Source organism: Eubalaena glacialis, chromosome 3 (genome assembly GCF_028564815.1).
Source record: "Eubalaena glacialis isolate mEubGla1 chromosome 3, mEubGla1.1.hap2.+ XY, whole genome shotgun sequence".
Classification (NCBI taxonomy): domain Eukaryota; kingdom Metazoa; phylum Chordata; class Mammalia; order Artiodactyla; family Balaenidae; genus Eubalaena; species Eubalaena glacialis.
Window position 1 is genome coordinate 117,282,425 of NC_083718.1, and position 20,574 is coordinate 117,302,998.

The window sequence follows — 20,574 nt, forward strand, 5'->3', positions numbered from 1 at the left end:
TTGAGGAACCATCAAAGGATTTTATCTAGGAATGTGACGTGATCAGATTTGTGATTTAAAAGATAATTCTTGCAGTGGCTAGAATGAGAGAGTAAGCCTAAAGGCATGGAGATTAGTTGAAAAACCATTACAATTTTCAAGCAAGAAATGAGGCCTAAATTAAGGCAGTGGCAGTATGAATAGGGAGGAAAAGACTGATTTCAGGATTAGAATTGATGGGTCTTGGGACCTATAAAAGAGTGAGGGAAAATGAGGGGATAGACCTGACGCTGAGTTTCTGGTTGGGAGTCTTGTAGATGGGTCTGTAATTGATCCACTGTGACCTGCAATTGATTGGTCCTCCCTGGTTCACCTCATTTCCTTCATTGACTTTTCTCCCCAACTTTAACTCCAGGACAGAGGTTTCCTTTTACTATGGGCTCATTAATACCTCTTTTCATTCACCAGGTATAGAACCAGCTAGCTAATCAATCTGCATGAGTAACCTCTCCTTTTCCTCTGTGTTAGCAGCTGAGTATCTTACAGATTGATTCAATATGCTCTAAATTCTGTCAAAACTGTTTCAGGATACCTAGAGGGCTGTTTCACTGCCTTGTAAGTTTGCACATCTTCTAACAACCTGCTGTAATATTTTAATTCATTCAACTTTTTCTTATTATCCCTTTATATCCACTTATATCAGTCCATAGACGATATTAACTCCATCCTCAATGGTCTGTAAAAGTTTGTTCTTAGTCCTTATGTAAGGTGTAGATTTCTGACTGTGGATTCCATGCTCAGATGAGTACTGTGGGCAGAGAAACAATGTATAAAGGGTAGTTTCTTACTTTTCAGAATTTACAGCATAGATGAAGAGATGAGACTCTTTATCCCTTCTTTCTTCCTTTTCTTCCTTCCTTCCCCCCATTCTTTTATTCTCCTTTCCTTCCTTCCTTCCTTCCTTCCTCAATTAAATTAAATATAAATATGTGAAGGCAGCAAAGATAAACAAGGTATGAAAGTTTTTGATCACATAATAACCAATGATTAAGTGACAGATTATATGGCACAGAGCTGAAGTCTGGATAACAGGGAAGGCCTCATAGAGAAACTAGTACATGTTAAGGGACTATCTATTATTAGTAGTAGTAGGTGTAAGAACTCTCATAAGTATAGAACATCTTGATTTTAGGAAATTAATACAAAAATCAGGATATTCATGTATTGAAAAACATGGACTAGCTAATGTTAATATAGTTAGATGTATTTAAGGGTGGTCTTTTGAGATCATGAATAAACCAAGACTGTGTTAAAGTGAATAGAATTTTCTAGGAATATGTGGCAGGACTCTGTCTTTAACCTTGTCTTATTCATCAATGATTGGATAAAGTCATACAAATCTGGCTTATCTAAATATATTATAGACAGTGAAATAGGCTTTCATTAGACAGCAAATTACATCAAGGTTAAATATGAACATGGAAGTATAAAAGTTCTGAGTCAAAAATAACAAAGTAAATTTGAACTTAGGTTCAAAACATATACTAAGGTAGTGTCAGGGCAACCTCCCTTGACAAGTGACCCATGGAAAAGTTTTTGGAGTTGTAGTTGCCCATGAGATCTGTGAGACTGGATGTGACATTGCCACTAAAAAACTAATCAAATACCTTATTCTACATCAGTGAAAAAAGACTGGGGGTGGAGGACAACATTTCCCTGAAAACGGTGTTAGCTAAACCACAAGTAAAGTCGAATACTTAGTTCTGTATTCCTTAGGTTTAGAAGGTTATATACAAACTAGAGCATGCCCTGAGAATGCCAGTTATGATTTTCCAGAAACCTCATCACATAGGAACCAGACAAGACATGACTACAAGAAAAAACTGCAATAAAACAAAACAAAACAAAACAAAAACCAAAGAAACTTCAAAGTTTTGAAAGATCATGGAAGAGTGAATAGGTTTGTTCTTTCTTGTATTAGAGGGCAGAAACATCATCAACGGGTACAAATTTTGGTGAGGCAAATTTGGACTCAAATCAGAGAATTTTTAGTTCTAGAAACAATTGAGGTAGTTCCCGTCATCTACACAATAAGTGTCCTTTCACTGAGAGTGTTTCCACAGTCTAGATAGGTGGTCATTTGTCAGAGATGTAATTAAATGAAATGCTGTATGGGTGGAGAGCTAGATAAGATGATCTATAAGCTTTCTTCCAATGCCAAGTCCAAACACAGCCTTATTTTTGTATCTTCTCTTAGTAAAGAAAGTTGTACAAAATACTGATTAAAATAATAATAGAATTATGGGGAGGGAAATGGAGGGAAGAATATTGAATATTCTTTCTACTGTATTTTAAAGAATGTATAGAACATAAGGCAAATTTTGGTAGACATTTTGGAAGTTGTTTTGAATTGATTTAAGCCAAGAATGGAATCCTTTACTTCACTTTAGTACCAAGGTGAAAAGGGAACCAGTAATGCCTTCCAGGGATCTTTTTGAAATTATTGCCTATTGTGGAAAAGATTAAAAAAACACTTACTTATTAGGCTTCTAGTTAAGGCATTTTATTCCACAAATACTGATTCTTAGCATAAACAAGACACTTTATATTTGCCAAGTTCTTCTTTAAGAGTTATTAATTTGTCTTCACAACAACCCATGGGAGAGCAATGAAGTTTATCTTTATTTAGCAGATGAAAAAACTAAGGCCACAGATATGTAGTCACCAAGTCTATCATTTTTCAGAAGACTTGAAGGGTTTTTGTTGTTGTTGTTGTTTGTTGTTGCTGTCTTGATACCATATGTACAGACAGTGAACCTAAGGAGCCAAGGAGTTGATGTGATTCATTTGTTAACATTGCCCTAAACCTCAAGCTAACTTTTTTCTGAGTCTCATTCTTTGAACTTAGCTAATAGTTTTGTAGTTACAGATGTAGTTATATGTGTAGTTAACACATTTTTTATTTGTAACTCATTTTGGCTGTTTACAAAGAAGCTTTAAATTATTAAATCTCATTTAACAGGCAAAATTAAATTCGTTTTAACTACTCTATATGCCTTAAACAGTTGTTTTTAAGTTGTTTTAAATCCAAGGCACATATCTAAGCAAATGTGTTTACCATTGGCTGAATAAAGTTGAAATTCAGACAACATAGTTCTTAAAATCTATTACTTGGCAAACAGAATTATTTTAAATTACTGCATTAGCACTGACTCATTCAGAATAGCATCTGCTGGAAGACCACCAAAGAATCCCAGGGATTTGGTGCAGTCATTACAATGACAATAAACAACAAATTGGCAACCTCTAGCGCTGACAATTTTATTGAAACACATTATATTGTTTTCAAAACTTTAGCAGAATCTACACCAGTGATCTCAACTCAAAAAAAGTTCTACATACCATTGTTCCTTATTTCATATTACTCAGCATTGCCAGATCCTTTAATTTTGCTGGTCTACTGGAGATAAAATTACATAACACTGAAGTCTTAATTTGCCTATCTTTTGTTGCTAATGCAATTGTGAATTTTTTCAAATATTTATTCACCGTTTGTGTGTTCTTTACTGTGAAATAACTATTTACATCTTTTGCTAATTTTCTATGGGTTTTTTGCCCTTTCCTTATTGATTTCCTGGATTTTTAAATACAAATAGTAAACTTTGGGTTATGTATTTTACCAATGCCTTCTCTAAGTTTATGGTTAGTTGTTTTTTTTTTATTTTTTAATATTTCCTTATGAAATTTTTTTGCTTATTTTTTTGGGGTGGGGAAAGATATGTTAATAATGTATTAAATAACAAAATCAACTTTTTAGAAAAAAATTTAAGTTGAATGTTCTGTTTAAATTATGTTGTTAGTTGTTTAAATTATGCCTATGGAAAATAAAAGCCTTTTGTATGCAACACAGTTAACTCTGGTGGATAGTAGGTTAACCAAAAACGTTGAAGTGAGCAATCATAAAATATGATATAATGAGAAATACAACTGGGAAAAAACAGATTTGGGAACAAATTGAAATGTTTTTGGTAAATACATCTCAAATATGGAATAACTAGAAAGCAGGTCACGAGCTTCTGAAAGTCAACCTGCAGTCAGTATATTCTGCTGAGGAAATGTTCTGTTAATCATTTCTTAACACCAAGGTAGGCAAATTGACCAATTTTGCCCTATTTGGTTAGTAGATTTGGGGTTCTTGTTTAAGAAATCCTTCTCTACCAGTGATGATAAACATATTCTCTTATATTTCCTCTAAAATTTGTAAAGATTAGTTTTTTACATATATGTACTTAATCCATCTAGAATATGGATTGAGATTCAATTTTATGTTTTCTAAATGGATTATCAGTTTTTCTAATACAATTTCTTGACTAGTATTTTCTTTCTTCAGTAACCTGCAATGTCACTGACACGTGGGTGTATGGGGGTCTGTTTCTGTACCCTTTATTATATTTCTTTGATTAATTTTTGTATATTTGTGTAAAACATCATTGACTTAATTAATACAGTTTTATAATAAGCCTTGATTTCTGGTAGAAATATCCCACTTAACTTGTTTCTCCCTTTTGGGAGTGTCTTGGCTTATCTTAGAACTTTGCCCATATTCATTTTAGAATGCTTGTTAAATTTCTCAAATATTTGGTTTGAATCTTGAGTGGAATTTTATTGCCTCTAAGATTAATTTTGAGGAAAACTACCAACTTAACTACATTAAGCCATCCTATCCATGAATGTGGTACATTTCTCAATTTATTTAGGTATTTAGAAATGTATATTTCAATTCCATATGGAATCTTTCTTCTCCCTGAAGAATACTTTTTCTATTTTATTTAGTTCACACCTGAATTAATTTTTTGTTTGTTTGAAAAAGTCTTTAGTTTTTATTTTTGAGAACTATTTCTCTTAGGCATAACATTTTATGGTAGCAGGCATTTACTTTCAGCATTTTGAAAAATCATTCCATTGTCTTCTGGCTTTGACTTTTTCTCTGGGGAAGTTAGCTATTAGTCTTATTGATGCTCATTTTAAGGTGAATATCTTTTCTCTAGCTGGTTATAGGATCTACAGTTATACCTGGTACGATATTTTTAATATTTATCTTGCTTGACATTGCTTGCTTGACATTTTGACTTTTTGAAAATATGGCTTAATATCTCTCAACAATTTTAAAACATTCTTGGTCATTATCTTCTCAAATAATACTTCAACTTCATTCTCTCAACTCTTCTGGGACTTTAATTAGCTGTAGATTAAACCTTTTAATTTCATTGACCAGAGTTCTTATTCTCTATTATGTTTTTCACCCTATCTTTTTCCTCTCTGTGCTTTATAATGGATATTTTCAATTAACATATTTTTGTTTTTTGACACTGATATTTCTATTGAAATATTGATATGTTTTCTAATCTATCCTGGATATATTTCTATATTTTAAATCACTAGCAGTCCTTTTAGTTCTGTCTATTCTGCAGTTAATCCTAGCCATGGAATTCTAAGTTAAATTATTTATTTTTAATTTGTAGAATTGCCATTTTTATAGTTTATATTCTCTGTTAAAATTGCTAATCTGGTTTTTTAAATTTATTTGAACATATTAAGCATAGTTATTTTTAAGTTACTAGTTGATAACTCCATTATTCAGATTCTCTGTGGATCTACTTCTATTCCCTATTATTTCTCTTAGGTTTTGGTTACATTATCTTGCTTAATTATATGCCTGGTTATTATTATTATTTTTTGTTGATAAGTTCTAATCACTGCATATCAAAAAATATAGAGATAACTTGAGGCTTGGGGTGATGTTATCTTCCACCAGAGAAAATTTATATTTATTTCTAATAGGTAGTTAAGGACATTAGTAATCAAGGTTTGCTTTAATCGAGTGGGGTTTTAGATCTTTTGAGAGTGCTTTATGTTTTGTTCACCCTTATTCCAAAGCCTAGGAGATTTGTCAGTCTCTGCCCCGTTGGCAGATTCTGAACTTGAATTTCTTTCCATTTAGCCTCATGAGTCTGTTAAAGCTCTGTGGAAAAGTTTGTTCTGGAAATAGCAGAGACCCATAGGTTGAATTCTCTCAATTTTTGCATTTTTGAATTCATAATTCTTTACTTTCTTGTTGTTTTTCCAGTGAATTAAAACATACTATTCAAAACAATTTGCTGACACTTATTTATTTATTTATTTAACATTTTTATTGGAGTATAATTGCTTTACAATAGTGTGTTAGTTTCTGCTTTATAACAAAGTGAATCAGCTATACATATACATATACCCCCATATCTCCTCCCTCTTGTGTCTCCCTCCCATCCTCCCTATCCCACCCCTCTAGGTGGTCACAAAGCACCGAACTGATCTCCCTGTGCTATGCAGCTGCTTCCCACTAGCTATCTATTTTACATTTGGTAGTGTCTATATGTCCATGCCACTCTCTCACTTTGTCCCAGCTTACCCTTCCCCCTCCCTGTGTCCTCAAGTCCACTCTCTACGTCTGCTTCTTTATTCCTGTCCTGCCCCTAGATTCCTCAGAACCTATTTTTTTTTAACATTCCGTATATATGTGTTAGCATATGGTATTTGTTTTTCTCTTTCTGACTTACTTCACTCTGTATGACAGTCTCTAGGTCCATCCACCTCACTACAAACAACTCAGTTTCATTTCTTTTTATGGCTGAGTAATATTCCATTGTATATATGTGCCACATCTTCTTTATCCATTCATCTGTTGATGGACACTTAGGTTGCTTCCATGTCCTGGCTATTGTAAATAGAGCTGCAATGAACATTGTGGTACATGACTCTTTCTGAATTATGGGTTTCTCAGGGTATATGCCCAGTAGTGGGATTGCTGGGTCATATGGTAGTTCTATTTTTAGTTTTTAAAGGAACCTTCATACTGTTCTCCCTGCTCACATTTATTGGTTGTTTTAAGCTGGAGAGTTGATCTGGAATATCTAGTTTGCCACTATTGGAAGCAGAACTCCCTTCCAATGATTTATAAAATTCAATATGTGTGTGTGTATTATTTCAATGCATTTTATTTATTTTCCAAATCTGACTGGTCATTTTTGATAGTGTTTTTTCCTTGCTCATGTATCTTGTTTTCCTATTTCTCTCTCTTTTTAAAACATTCTATTCATAATTATTTTACATTCTATAACTGATATTTTTAGAACTCTAAAGGCTTAGGGCTTTAAAACTGTGGTTTGTTTCTGCTCATTCTCATAAATGGTGGAGTATTTCTTCATATGCTTGGTAATTTTTTTTTACTATGAGCTCATATTTTGTTAAAATTCTGTGGGAATCTTGAGGGCCTAACTTGGAGATATTTTCCTCTAGAAAGATCTTGTGCTTGCTCCTCATGGGTACAATTGGATGCTACTAAGTTGATACCATTCTAATATAATATTTCAGCTTCAGGTTTCTCTGGGTGCACAGATGGTATATATTTGAAATTGTGACCTGAATGATAGCAAGTCAATGGGGCTGATTCTCAGGAGAAACTATTATAATTTGTGTGTGTGTATGTGTGTGTGTGTGTGTGTGTGTGTTTCACCCAGAGTCCTGATGAAGACAGACAAGTTCCTGAGAGGTTTCCATTGCTAATATGCAGATATTTTCAACATCTTTCTACTAGTGCTGTAGTACCTTTGAGGCCTCAAATTAATGAAGTCCATAACTCATGGGCCCTTTATTAGGTTGTAGCTGTGAATTCATGACCTGGATGTTTTGGGTGACGAAAAAATACATCTAACATATCCAAGAACAGATAAAATAGCATATTAATAGTGATGGAAAAAATTTTTTTAAGTCAGGAATAATACTTACAGAGCTCAGGAAGAAAATGCAAAGGCATGAAGTTGCTAAAAATAAGACAATAAGAGGTGGTGGGTACACTGTCTGTAAGATTCCAATTCCAGTTTAAAAAAGAAGATGGCTGCGAAAATGTCTCCTGTAAGTACTTGATCCTGAGACTGCTGGTTTTTGACCTCTGCCTGCACCCAACAAATACCTTCATAGTATACTTTAGGTAGACTTAAATATGTGCTAATATTTCCTGCTCTACTGTGACAACATCCAGTTTCACATTCATATGTGATCTATAACAGTTTAACTTGCTTACGCTTTTCTATCTAAAACTCTATTCTTGGTATAGCCTTTGTTCTATATTTTTTTCCAAGATGCAGAAACATCTTTATCATACATTAAAGATAATGGTCACAGAGTAAAGATTTCCTAATCATAGTAAATTGAAGGAGTTTGGATACAGGATCAGTTCCATGAATTAGGGATTCCAGAGGCTAAAATTAACAGTATTAATGATATAGAGAACAAAAGTTACTATTAAAGCATTGTGCATAAATTGCGCCCACTACTAATCCATATTATTTGATGATGAGAGAAATGAGGTGAAATAGAAGACTAATGAAAAAATCAATGCTACTTTCTGTCTCCTTACTAAATAAGAGTTGATTTGTATCATCACTATTAGCATCTAAGTATAAATGGGAATAAGATTGGGTCTAGAGGGAGAAGTTGTGTTGAATTTTATGGCCCTGTATAGGCAAAGTGTAGTGCTTAATTCCACAGCTTTCCACTTATGGTGTGACCACATGCTATTTTTTCCATATCCAGACTAGATATTAAGCGAACTCTTTCTATATATCAAGAAAAAATGCTGCAGAAATATATTTCTTATTTAATTTCTACTATTCTTTTAAATGGCAGTTTGCAGAATGCATCTGGGTATATAGCTAATGACCCATGAGCAATAAGCAACTGTTTAAGTAAAATGCACTATGAAAAAGCTTTTACCAAACAGCATTTTAATATTTTAAATAGATTTTCCATTGCAGGCTCTTTGTAACTGGATTAGTTCTCTGATGTGTTCTGACAGAGCTGTGGTTAGGGATACTCCATTAACTTTGTCTGTCATCTTATTTTCCCTAGTATCCAGCAGAACACCCTTATATTTCATAATTTGTATTGCTATCAGTGCTGATTTGTAAATGTGCAAATTATAATTAACAGTGGCTACTACTTCTATTAAATATTAAATCATTCTTGCAGCTTATATTTTCCACAGCAGATGGAGCCCTGTGGTATGCAAATAGACTTCCCTTACATTGTCAGCAATTTTTAACCTATATTTTAGCTTAAAGAATACATTTTTCCCATGTTTGCTTTATGTTTTCTATAACATTTAGGTTAATATTTATTTACTGCAAATTCTCTTTCTACCAATAAGAATTTCATGGACTGTTACATCGCAGCACTGTGGTTTTGTTTCCCTTCATTAAAACTCCTTAATCATCTAGCTTGCTTGTAAGGACGAGAGCTTGTTATTTGTACTGATGCAGCGGCATTGCATAAGGAGCATTTAGTTATGTTTTAATATGTATAGCAGAAGCAAAAATGTTAGGTATACCATCGTAGGTTTTAATTTGAAATCCAATCTATGTGCACATTTTTCCCCCCGAATAAGCAAAAGCATTTAAGGTTTTATATTGTGTCTTAAACATTCTATTAAATGTCATCAGCCGATTCAGGAAAATGTATTGCAAAAACATTAGAGAAGTATAAAATGTGTAAATGTAATAGATGCTTGGGACATGGAGAGGAATGTAAAAGTCCAACATTTATCAGGTAACCATAAACCACTAAGAAACATTGATAGAAAGTAATATTCTTGTGATATATAGTATTTTAAGCATGAACTCTTATTTCTGGTATTTATTGCAGTACTGTTGTATTAAAAAACACTAATCCAGAACTATTGCAACCTTCCCTAACTATGGATTCCTAAAGTATGAATATTTTGGTTGAGGAGTGAGTTCTAACTTTCTTAACAATGAAAGGATATACACTCTTTAAACCCTCCAGAATCAGAAGGTTGTTTCTTTGACAGGTTTTTAATGGCAAGTTAAGACTGCTGGGGAAACCATAGAACTCAAAGGCATTAACTGACAAATTAAGCAAAGAGTAATGAAAACTTCGATGTGTTTGAATCATCATTCATTGAACTGTAATTGCCTTAGCAGCAGAAAATTAAATTGTAACAAGTAAGGGTCTTGACACTTCCCGCAATTTCTAAAAAAAAGTTTGTACATGCCATGGAGGATAAACAGCAGTCACATGAAATACTGGATGTGAGTCTTTTAATTAATTTATTTTATTTATTTATTTTTTTGGAATCAGCCATTCAATAAGACACACAAGTTTACTGTAACAGTCTGCTTTTTTGGAATCTTTAACATGGAAAATTTTTGATCTGTAGCAGATAATGCAGTTATAAGAAGGGTCTTCTTCAAGGCATAAGGCCTGCTGGTTTATGGGAACAAGTAGAAATGACTTGCCCATTATATGATACCCTTCTCCCCCCACATTCTGGGGGAGGAAGAAAAATCAGGAATATGAGGAGATAATTGTTCAGATTTTGCCTTTATGGGTGTTATTTGCGATTTTCGTTGAAAGCATTTTAATTTATTGTGACTGGGCAAAGAAAATAATCTCCAGGTAGCAGGTTTTCCTTCCAAGAAAAAGAATACCTTTATTGCTGTTGTTTTTATTTTTAAATGGTATGAATATGCGAAAAGCGTACAGGATACTCAGAAAGAAAAGCATATTTGTTTTTCTGTGGATATCCTATAGGAATCAAAACAATACACAAAAGCTTTATGAAAAAAATATTTAGATTAATTGAAAGTTGTAGTTATGGAACCCACAAAAAGAGCCTGACCAACCTTTCTGAGCGCTTTAGAGACTGTGATTTTCCCAACAGCTAATGCTTCAGCTTTGGGTGGGAAACTGTGATGAACATTTGAGTGAGAAAATATGTGTCTGAGTTAGAGCATCTGCTTTCATTACTTAGTTTTCAAGAGGACATTGCAAGTCAAGGAAATGAGTGGGTTTTATCCTGGAGAGAATCCAGGGGAAGCTAGATCTTCTTAAGAAGACAAAGGAAGAGCAGATTTCAACAGCTCTGAGGAGGAAGCTGTGGGTGAGACTGAGTGGGTTGATGGCTTGCTCGGTTGGTCAGTGATGAGCTCTACTCATCTGGGGACAGTGCATCCTCCCTCAGCAGAATGAAGGTTTGTTCAAAGTTCGGGGTTAACCCGTTTAAAATCTTCCCATTAAAATATTCCAAAATGAGGTGCCCTAAGAGAAAGCCTTTGCCTCAAATAGCTGTGCTTAATACAGATTGCCTGGAGAGGATCCTGCATCACATTTTAAAAAGCCTGGAAGGAGGAGCATAGTGGGAATGTGGAGAACAAAAACGAACTGGACTTGGGTGTGGAATTTCAAATTTACAGTTTAGGGAAGTGTTGCCATATAAGGTAACTAAATTTCAGCGTCAAGTGATTTCATTAATGCTTCACAAACCATCTACATTCAGAAAGAGAGGAGGGGATTTGCCTACTGTTCAAATAGTCTATATATTTCTATAGCTTGAAAAATGAAATATAGGACTTAGGACAATAATGATGAGTAGGGTATTTGTTAATATACATATTAAAATCTGTCACAGCAGCAGAGACAGTCAGGCTAGTTTCTATTCCCTCTTTATTCAGGGGCTAAGGCTAAGGGTGGAGGTGTGGGGTGGAGTAGAGAAAGAGGGGGAATGGGATACCCCTGGATAAGCCAGAGAAAGGATTGTTTTGTTTTATTTTAACTTCAAATGCCTATGACAGACTCTGGGGACCTCACATTGTCAGTAGCTTCTCATATTAGCTAAAGGCAGTGTCCTCTCTGGACCTGACTTCCTTCTCTATGTACCTTTGTATCTTCAGCCAGCAGCATCTACACAGCCAGGTTTAGGTCTCCTAGCTTTCTGCTTACTGTTTCCTACAAAAACTCTAATATTCAAGATCTGTCATGATGGCTATCACAAGGCTAATGTACAAAGTGGACGCAGTGGAATTCAAGGGTCTTTCATTCCCATTTTACTGGATCCTTATTCCTGATAAGACCTTGTCACCTCCTTCAGGGAGCCCAATCCCAGCTATCCTTCCCTGACATACCTCACCCCTCAACCATCCTCTTCTTGGCCTCATTTAAATGTATAAGTTATGTGGCCTGTGCTCTCAGTACTTTATGTTTATTTAATCTTACCTTGTAAATTAAAATAAGATGCTATTAACTGGGACTTCCCTGGTGGTCCAATGGCTAAGACTCTGCACTCCCAATGCAGGGGGCCTGGTTCGATCCCTGGTCAGGGAACTAGATTCCACATGCCTCAACTAAGAGTTCGCATGCCACAACTAAAGATCCCACATGCTGCAATGAAGATCCCGTGTGTGGCAACTAAGACCCAGCGCAGCCAAACAAATATATAAATAAATAAATATTTTCTAAAAAGATGCTATTAACTGACAAAGGTCTTTGGATAACGTTTGCCTTTTGATAGAAATTTTCATTTACATGGACCAAGAGACCCTGTGCTAAGACCAGTAGGACAGGAGCATCCTTTGTTTTCCTTCGCATCATAAGTTTAACTACTTTGCCTATGAGGAGTTTTGGCCTTCTATTTAAAGTCCATGAGATTATGTAAGGACCCCAAGCCAGTGCCTTCCTTTTAAAAAAAAGGTGAAATAAATATCAGTCTTTAGCACATCCTCCAAAATAATACTCGTTCAGGATCTGTGGGCTTACACAAACCTAGTATTAGGCTTAATGGAAATTAAATAGTAAATCTAAGTAAAATTACCCTTTAAGGTATTCAGCTTTACAAAAAAAAAAAATGTGAACTCCCCTTGACTTCTTCATGTTCCTGGCATTTTATTTTAGTTTTTTATGGATCTGCTTTTGGAGACCCTGAGTGTAATTGTTTTAGATAAACGCGTTCTCTGGTAAACTTGAGAGAAACTCCATGCAAAAAGCTTTGTTTCCTGGGGGAGGAAGTGCACAAATTTTCCAATACATTTGCAAAATGCTATAGATGCTACCTAAAATTTGAAGATTTGCAATGTACATTTGTGTGGTAAAAGCTCTGAGAAGTCCTGTAGTAAAAAAGCCTGTTTGAAATTGTTTAACTCAGCATTTCCTAAATGTGTAATTCTTTCGTGCACAACATGCTGGGGAACTTGTTTTCCAATTACCACAATTGTGAGGGATGGGGCAGGGCATGACGCTGTAGACATCTGCTTGTACTCTAATTATTTTAGTAGAAAAGAAGGGAGAAAATGTTATGTTGCAAGCTAACGTGGGCAGCAAACACACCCATTTTTTTAATTCATTCATTATGCGTTGAGAATTTACTGAACGCCAGCTATGTAAACAAGACTGAATGAGGAATTGGGGTGCTCTTCTCAGAAAACCTAATCCTTTTCTAGAGGTGTTTGTAGGATGTTAGGAAACACTGAGATAGTAAAGGTATTCCAGATTGCACGCATGTGACTGAATAAGTGATCAGTGGTGAGAAGATCTCTTCCAGTGCTTGAGTCTTGACTTCTTGGGATTTGCAGGGGGTACTTGGTGCTGATGACTACCGCCTCATCTAAGCCACATTCTGTGCTGACATCCAGACTCAGTAAAAAAAAAACCAAATAGGAAACATCACTTCATTCTGTTGAAAGCTTGTGCTGGAAGCAATGCTTTCTTTCTCTGATATTGAGGAGAGAGCACCGGGCTTGGGCTCAGAGGAATTCAGTTTGAATCGGCCTCCATCTTTCAGAACCTTGTGGTTGGATACATCCTTGACATTGCTGAGGCACAGACACTGAGGATCCAGTTATTAACATTTTCCTGGAGTGAATCTGAGAGGATGCTGGGAGGACCTAATGAAAACAATTGTGTTCTTTGTAAGGTGTAAAATTCTATATACACGTTAGGTATGCTTGCCATTGTTCTTGGACCAATCAAAATAATTAATCAATATGTGAATCATTGCCTAAAATACTTTCCACTCATTCCTCTCCCTTAATCTTTACAACAAGCCTAAGTGTTAAATAATATAATTATTCCATTTTACAGATGAGAAAACTGAGGCTTCAGAATTTAAATCATAGCTTAAAGTAAAACAGCTGTGAATTTTCAGTGTGTGAGATCTTTGCCATGTTCAGCAACTTTGGAATTCATTCTTTTATTCAACTAATATTATTAAGCATGCATTTACTATGGGCTATGCATTGTTTCAAGTTCTGAGTGTATAGTAGTGAACAAAATGGACTAAAGTTTCTGTCCTTGTGAAGTTTAAATTCTAGTGAGGGAGAGAAACAATAAACATAGTAAATATGTAAACTATGTAGAATGTTAGAAGGTGATGGGTGCTATGGAGGACAAACAGAATAGGACAAGGGGGAGCTGGGAGTGTGAGGAGAGGGGGTGCAATATAATTTCAAATAGGTTGGACAGGGTTGCCTGTTGAGATGGTGACTGTTGAGCAAGGTTTGAAGAAGGTGAGGGAATGAGTCATGTGATGTCAGAGGGAAGAGTGTTCCTGTCAAAGGGGACAAATAGTGCAAAGGTCCAGAGGTGTGAATATGCTGTTTGTGTTTGAGAAGCAGTGTGTCCAGTGGGACTGGAGTAAAGTGAGCAGGGGAGGGTAAGAAATAGACCAGAGAGACCAGACCGTATAGCCCTGTAGACCTTTGCCAGGGCTCTGGCTTTCACTGTTTGTAGAGTGGGAGACATGGAAGAATTTTGAGAAGAGAAGTCACATGACCTGGTGTATATTTTAAAAGGATCACTTGGCCAGTTCATTGAGAATACACTGTAGGGGATAAAGGTGGATGTAAGGAAATCAAAAACTGCTCATTCCTGGTACAGAATGAAGTGAATTAGAACGGGCTTCCAATCTCATTTGGTGTACATTAAACTCGGTTAGTTCATTTTCCATATAGCAAAACGAGTAAGCTGAGGAGGCCTGTTTGAACACCTATTTATCTTAGCCAAATATTTTCTTCTTGCATCTAGAAGTCATTTATTTGGCCATGTTGGTGCTATAACCAAAATGAGTTTTTCTATAATAGTGACATAAATCCTGGAATTCCAATAGAAGTTTAGATTATATAGGACTTTTTTTTTTTTTTTTTTGGTGGGTGGTATATTCCAACTACTTTTTATCAAAACCAGTACAATTTCCAGTGTAGACTGAGTAGTGATTTGAGAACACCACCTATCCAGGTTCTGTCTGAAGCCAGGATATACATTAATAGTGAAATATCATTAGCAGTCATATGCTACTATGCATAACAGGATCAGAGCCGTGATCTTTTGAAAACAAGGCATGGAAAACTGACACAATGGGAATCTGATCTCTAGACTTCAGATCCATACAACTGAGCCTAGATGAGGAATTTGATGCTGTTGTTCCTATTGAACTGATAGAACTGGACGTCACATAAACTGCAGTAAGCTCGTTTATGGATATTCAAGTAACTTTTTGGACCATGCTTGGGTTAATGATAGGGCAGAAATGCCATTAGAGCAGAATACTGTTAATCCACTGGTGACATGCATTAGTGATACTTGAAAAGTTGTACAGTAATGGGGACTTTTGTAGTTTTAGCTCATCCCCCTATTAAGATTTGTAGGTGTTTTATATAAACGTATGATTCTCCCATTCACCCTCAGCGCATGACTCAGATCCCTTTAACCTACCAAGGGACACGCTCAAGAAGGCTTTCTGTTAATGGAATGTGACTGCCTTGTTTTCTTTCAAAATGCAATACAGTTACTTTGGAATTACAAGTCTACTGTGTGACCAAGAAGTATCCTCAGCTGAAATGCAGATTGCACAGTGTATTGGAAATGTGAATCGTATTTTCGTTATTTACTCAAGGGTTCATGATTGGGAGTAGAAGTGCAGCAAAAAGAGGAGACTTTTCAAGAAAGTATTGGATTAATCTGAGGTTCTTCCCCTTCATATCTGATTTATCTTTTGCCATGAATTGACCAAAGCCTTCATGGAAGATATGCTCAGACAATGACAGTCAATTACCTGTTAGAAATATCTGTGATGCTCGACTCAACAGCACATACACTAAAAAATTTGAACCATACAGAGAAGACTAGCATGGCCCCTATGCAAAGATAATATGCAAATTCATGAAACACTCCCTATTCTTAAACTAAACTTATTGTGATAATAATTTTGTAATAAATATATATATCAAATCATTAAGTTGTATACCTTAAACTCATACAATGTTACATGTCAATTATACTTCAATAAAACTGGAAAAAAATAGAAGAATTTGTGTTTGGAGGCTGGAGGGAGAGCCAAAGAGTCAGGTAAGGCAGTCCCATCTTTTGAGACTATAGTCAGGAATTTAGCAAGAAATTGAAAATGCAAAATGCAAAATGTATTAACCACGTATGTAGTTACCTGAAATCTGGCATCATTTTAAAACAAAGTGGTTAAGAGGGTATAAATGTTAGTATTCCATTGCCATCCCTGCCACCACAAATCTACAGCCTACTATTTTCCTACCATACATTTTCTAATGATGCTTCTGTTGATAGAAAGCCCTAGTCATTTTTTATTAATGGTTGCTGTGACTTCTTCCCGCTCTCTTTCCATTGGCACAGCATTTACTGATTAAAGATGCTGGGTGAGTCAGAATATTCCTTGCATAATGATTGGTTAGTTGGAATGGGTACCAGCTCTTCCTTCGTGATAAAGAACAGTGTATATAAATAAGGGTAAGAGATTTTCTTGATGTTCAAGGTCTTTGGTCTCTGAGTTACAGACTATAAATATTTCCTGGGCCACATTCTAGATGCAGAACTTCCACTGAAGTCAACAGAAATTTTGTGACAAAATTAATGGCAGGAAAATGCACTATGATTATTTATTATTTTTTCTTTTTGACTGCTCTGAAGATAATTTGGTGCATAAAGTATTGAAGAAGTATTGAGTTTTTCTAGTGGCTCATTTTCATGCAAATGTTTATCACATTTCTGGGTACTGTTTTCCTCTATCATATATATTTCCATCTTCCATGGGTAAATCAAAATCTTCATCCACATTGCACAGTCAGCCTGTATTCTCATTAATTGTTACGAATATGTGATTTTCATTTATGATTTTAGTGGGTGTTTCTGAAAGTTCCACAGCAGCATCTGGCCAGGAAATGGTGTCTGTGGATCAGAATCACTACACCTAATTTTATTTTTCTTCTGTGTACTCATTTCTCTAATCCTTTCCCAGGAAACAGGAGGGATTCCTGTTTGGATTCTTTTTTATCTCAATTTTCAGAGACCCCCCTGCCCGCCATGTATAGACTTTAGGTATAATTTTGCTTTTTCTGTTATGCATGGTTCAGGGAACAATGGAAGCGAATCTTGAGTCCCCTCTTCCTTTCTGCTAACGTTCACATCTAAGCCACCACCATGGTTTAATCTGACAAGTGTAAGCACCTCCTAAGAGGTTTTTCACCATGTTCAGTTTCAGTCCCTTCTAATCTCTTGATGCTGATGTTAGAATGATCTTTTAAAATGCAGAGATGATTCTGCCTCTCTCTGCTTAAAACTCTTCTTATTGTCCTTAGGATAAGCAAATTCTTGAACATAGCTCGTGGAGCTCTGTATACTCTGGTCCCTACTTGCCTCTCCAGGCAGTTGTTCCACCCTCTCCCTCACTCTACGCTCCAGCCACAGGGACCTGCTCTCAGATCCCCACATCATCACTTTCTTTCACCTCCAGGCCTTTATACACTATTGCTTGGCTCACTACTGCGCTCCACATGCCCCTGAGTATACCCTACTCATCATTCAAGTCTCAGCTTAAACTCCCCTGTTCTGAGTGGCCGTTCCTACTGCCATAGATGGGCTTTGCATTCCCACAGGATCCTGCACTTGACCTTTCAAAATAGCCATCACACCTGTGACTTTTTGTTTAAAGTCTATCTTCCCTGCTAGATTGCTTTCTTTGTTAGCAATCTTTGTTAGCATGGTCACTGAGGCCAGTGACCATACCTGTGTTGTTTATTGCTCTGTCCCCAGCACCTTGCACAGAAAAGGTGTTTGGACACCTAACAGGTATGTAATAAATGTTTGTTGACTTCCCAATTCCACTGCTGTCCTCAGTTACTCCTTTTACACTGCTATCAGTAGATACAAGTTCATCTCTTTCCAAGGAGACAATGGGATACTCTTTGAAGGTTGCACAGATACTCATTGTCCTTTATGATTTTCTCTGGAGCTTCTTCCTGATGTTAATTTTTACCCTCAGAGCTCACTCTTCTCTGGAGTGACTGAAACATCCATGTGGGAGTGGGAGATCACTAGCCTGGGAGATGGAAGCCTTGAATTTGAATTTGCTCATGACGTTAGGTTTTAACTTGGGCAGGTCATTTAATCTCTCTGGTTATTATTCCCCTAGGCCATAAAATGAGATGAACAGACTAGACTGAATCTATAGGCTCTTCTGTGATGCTAAGAAGCCATTTTGTGCACTTCTGGGAAGAGTTAGCCCACTGTCCTGGAGTGCAGAAGAGAAAATGACTGAAAGGTGGTCAGATGGAAATTCAGCATCTCTTCCTAGAGTGAAGGTTAGATCTTGACCTGGAGAGGGCTGAGGATAGGTTGTCTGTTTCCTCCAACTTGTGCCCTCCTTCTTCTTGTTCCTCTGTGATTCATGGCAGCCCTAGGCAGTTGGGGCTTATGGAGACAGAGCTGATGGGGGACACACATGAAACATTCTCTCACCTGGATTAGAAGCAAGCCAGGAGAGTGTATAAACACATGGTGGAGGTCGTTCATGTATGTGTGTGGAGGTGGTGGGGTGATTGTTATTGCCTGCTATCTAATCATTGTATCTTTATTCATATAATAGCCACATTGCTAAAGAGTGTTTAATGTATAATTAGTGAAAGAGCATAAGACTTAGAATTAGACTGACTGGGATTTAAATTCCAGCTCCATCACTGTGGTGTGTGTGTGTGTGTGTGTGTGTGTGTGTGTGTGTCTGAGAGAGAGAGAGAGAGAGAGCGAGCAACAGAGACAGAGACAGAGAGGCACTGAGACCCAAGGCAATTAATTTGATTTCTATGAATCTTAGTTTCCTCCTCTACCCATTTATGGTAGTAACTATGGCATGGCATTAAGGATTTTAAAAGATCACATTTATATGATGAGTTATTAGTGTCCACTTAGCATGTCTTCCCTCTTCTTCTGATAATGCCATTCTCCTCTAGAGAACCTGCTCTTCCCTACTTAGATCATGTCTCTGATGTAAGGGGCTGCCAATCAAGTAGCAACTAGTTGTTCTACAGAAGTCCACCTTAACCATCTTTAAAGCAAGGATCTGCAGATGAACTGAGCCTAAACAATCAGGGTATAGCCCTGGATCTTTGAAATTGAGGCTTAGGTGAGGCTTTCTGGTAGTGAAGGTTTGAAAATGCAGACTCAGAAGGTTTTGGCAACTGGGGTCCTAGCTTCTCAGAGAATTCCGATTTGCAGTAGGAGACATGGATAAAGGTGAGGTAACAGTAGGAGAGGATGGATCCTGGTACGATCAAATCTTTTGTTCTAGTCATTCCCAATTACACTCTTACTCTTCCCTGTCACAAGAGACAATAAATTTACCTTTTTGCCTAAGCCGGCTCAAATTGCAGGCCAGTGATTTACGTACCAAAGAGTCAAAACTAGTAGAGTAGCATACTGTAGACCCTGGGGACTTTACTTTTCTTCTTCACACAAATATGATGTTATTTTGTGTTTCCTATTAGTCTAGGCCCAGACATCAAGGGTTGAAAAATCAAGAGCTTCTATGTTCTGAATTCCAAGTTTTTAATAAATCACTGATCTCTCCTTTCACTTTCCCCCAGAGATTTAACTACTAATCCAAATAATATTTTTTAATACTTTGAGGCTTTAGAAATATAACAGGTGTGGATAGTTAAATACACTAATGTATATTATTGCCAAGAATGTAAAATTGGCACAATATTTTAAGGTGTTCATTTTGTAGTAAGTGTCCAAAGGCTTTGTTTATATTCTTTCACTCTCCGATTCTACTTCTTGTATTCTATCCTATGGAAACAAGCTTGGATATGAACACTGATATATGTGCAAATTTATTTATTGTAGCTTAATTTGTAAGGATGAAAAATGAAACAACTCAGTAAATTTTCAAACTCAGGGAGTTATTTAAATTTTATGCAGCCTTTTGAATAATTTTTAGAATATTTGATGACATGAGAAAACTCTGGATATATTTTTCAGTGAAAAATAAAGAATATATAAAATAGTATATATAGTATATTTCTAATTTTCAATACACACACAAACACACACGCAAAGTATATGCGTATGTTCAGAGCTATATAGCAAAAATACCAACAATGGTTCTTCCCTAGGCAATTGGGTTTCCAGTGTATGGAAGACATTGTGACTGACTCCCCAGCATCCATCCCATTATCCTCTGTACCTCCATACCAGGTGCGACAGCCATGCAATTTGATAAGGCTGACTTTTACCTTGAGTTCCATAGGTGGCCCATCACTGAGAGAGGCTAATCAGCATGATCCCATCCCTCTAGTTATGCTTATTCGGTTAGAGGTAGACACATAATCCAGGCCCATGCCATTTAGTGCAATCATTATCTTGGCATTAATGTCTGATTCAGAGATAAGCATGTACTTTCATTTGAAC

The 20,574-nt window shown here is 36.2% G+C and overlaps 1 non-coding gene across 1 annotated transcript; it reads left to right on the plus strand.

The window, feature by feature from the left end:
- Positions 1-15,934: 15,934 nt before the first annotated feature.
- LOC133089234 (U6 spliceosomal RNA) lies at positions 15,935-16,043 on the plus strand. Its single transcript, XR_009700615.1, has one exon. It is a non-coding gene; the product is annotated as a U6 spliceosomal RNA (small nuclear RNA).
- The last annotated feature ends 4,531 nt before the right edge of the window (positions 16,044-20,574 follow it).